Here is a 2,398-nt window from a genome sequence, read left to right as displayed (position 1 = left end):
ACTAACAAATTACACTCCTTCTCCTGCCCAGTGCACACATCGTGCTTCCTCTCCCAGCAGCATTCACTGGATCTGAACTTTGGCCGGTCTTGAAGCCTCACTTACCAGGGACTTAGAATGAAGTGAAAATGGTGAGGACAGTTAATGGTTTTTAAATCACCAGAACTTATCAGTCAAGATCTTGTGATGTTACCTTAAGTCTTTACAACTACCTTAAGAATACAAAAAATGATGAGCATTTTTTCATGTGTCTGTTGGCTGTATGAATGTCTTCTTTTGAGAAATGTCTGTTCATATCCTTTGCCCACTTTTTGATGGGGTTGTTTGTTTTTTTCTTGTATATTTGTTTGAGTTCTTTGTAGATTCTGGATATTAGCCCTTTGTCAGACGAGTAGATTGCAAAAATTTTCTCCCATTCTGTAGGTTGCCTGTTCACTCTGATGGTAGTTTCTTTTGCTGCGCAGAAGCTCTTTAGTTTAATGAGATCCCATTTGTCAATTTTGGCTTTTGCTGCCATTGCTTTTGGTGTTTTAGACATGAAGTCCTTGCCCATGCCTGTGTCCTGAATGGTACTACCTAGATTTTCTTCTAGGGTTTTTATGGTATTAGGTCTAACATTTAAGTCTCTAATCCATCTTGAATTAATCTTCGTATAAGGAGTAAGGAAAGGATCCAGTTTCAGCTTTCTACTTATGGCTAGCCAATTTTCCCAGCACCATTTATTAAATAGGGAATCCTTTCCCCATTTCTTGTTTCTCTCAGGTTTATCAAAGATCAGACGGCTGTAGATGTGTGGTATTACTTCTGAGGACTCTGTTCTGTTCCATTGGTCTATAGCTCTGTTTTGGTACCAGTACCATGCTGTTTTGGTTCACTCGCCATCAGAGAAATGCAAATCAAAACCACAATGAGATACCATCTCACACCAGTTAGAATGGCCATCATTAAAAAATCAGGAAACAACAAGTGTTGGAGAGGATGTGGAGAAATAGGAACACTTTTACACTGTTGGTGGGATTGTAAACTAGTTCAACCATTATGGAAAACAGTATGGCGATTCCTCAAGGATCTAGAACTAGATGTACCATATGACCCAGCCATCCCACTACTGGGTATATACCCAAAGGATTATAAATTATTCTACTACAAAGACACATGCACACGTATGTTTATTGCGGCACTATTCACAATAGCAAAGACTTGGAATCAACCCAAATGTCCATCTGTGACAGACTGGATTAAGAAAATGTGGCACATATACACCATGGAATACTATGCAGCCATAAAAAAGGATGAGTTTGCGTCCTTTGTAGGGACATGGATGCAGCTGGAAACCATCATTCTTAGCAAACTATCACAAGAAGAGAAAACCAAACACCGCATGTTCTCACTCATAGGTGGGAACTGAACAATGAGATCACTTGGACTCGGGAAGGGGAACATCACACACTGGGCTTATCATGGGGAGGGGGGAGGGATTGCATTGGGGAGTTATACCTGATATAAATGATGAATTGATGGGTGCTGACGAGTTGACGGGTGCAGCACACCAACATGGCACAAGTATACATATGTAACAAACCTGCACGTTATGCACATGTACCCTAGAACTTAAAGTATAATAAAAATAAAAAAAAAAAAGAATACAAAAAATGTATTTCATTTGTAGATTTAAAAAGTATACAAATTTACTTGCTTTAGGTCACATAATTACAAAGAAATTTAGCCAACATTGAAATCAGAAGTCAAATGCTATGCTCTTTCTGTCATTACTCTCATAGATTTCTTATATGGTTACCCAATGAGCCTGTGTTGCAGCCCCTAGTTTTGAAATTATTTTCAGCAGAAAGTATCTGCTACTCAGGATCTTATTTACAGAAATAAAGTGAATCACTCTTTCTGTCATTTATTCAGGCTTATTCTCTGGTGAGATAGATGGTAATTAAATATATATCTGCCTGACAACATTACATTTTTTTTTTTCTCTCCAAGGAAACACAAAAACTAAATCCAATTGAAAGTTCTTTCTAAAAGTAATGCAGATACATGAATCATATATACATTCAGTGATATCATTATTTTCTTTCTGTCAATACACCATGCAGTTTTCATTTTATTATCTCAGAAAGACTAATCAGGATATAACCCCTCACCTTTTCCAAGAACTACCAAGCAAACCAAACATCAACTCATAAGTCAATCCAAATGCCAAAGCAACGAGTGTGGGCCTGGAAGTTCCAAAATTACTAGTTCCTACAGCGACCTATACAATGGGTATTGTAAGAACCTCTCTATCTGCTTCACATGGCTGCTTTGGAGTTCCAATGAAATCATGTAAGTGAAGGACATTTATAAAGTGTAAATTATTACACAGAGAAGAACCACATTTCTTGTAATG

This window comes from Colobus angolensis, unplaced genomic scaffold (genome assembly GCF_000951035.1).
Source record: "Colobus angolensis palliatus isolate OR3802 unplaced genomic scaffold, Cang.pa_1.0 Scaffold664, whole genome shotgun sequence".
In the NCBI taxonomy this organism is placed as follows: domain Eukaryota; kingdom Metazoa; phylum Chordata; class Mammalia; order Primates; family Cercopithecidae; genus Colobus; species Colobus angolensis.
This window is presented reverse-complemented; position numbering follows the sequence as displayed.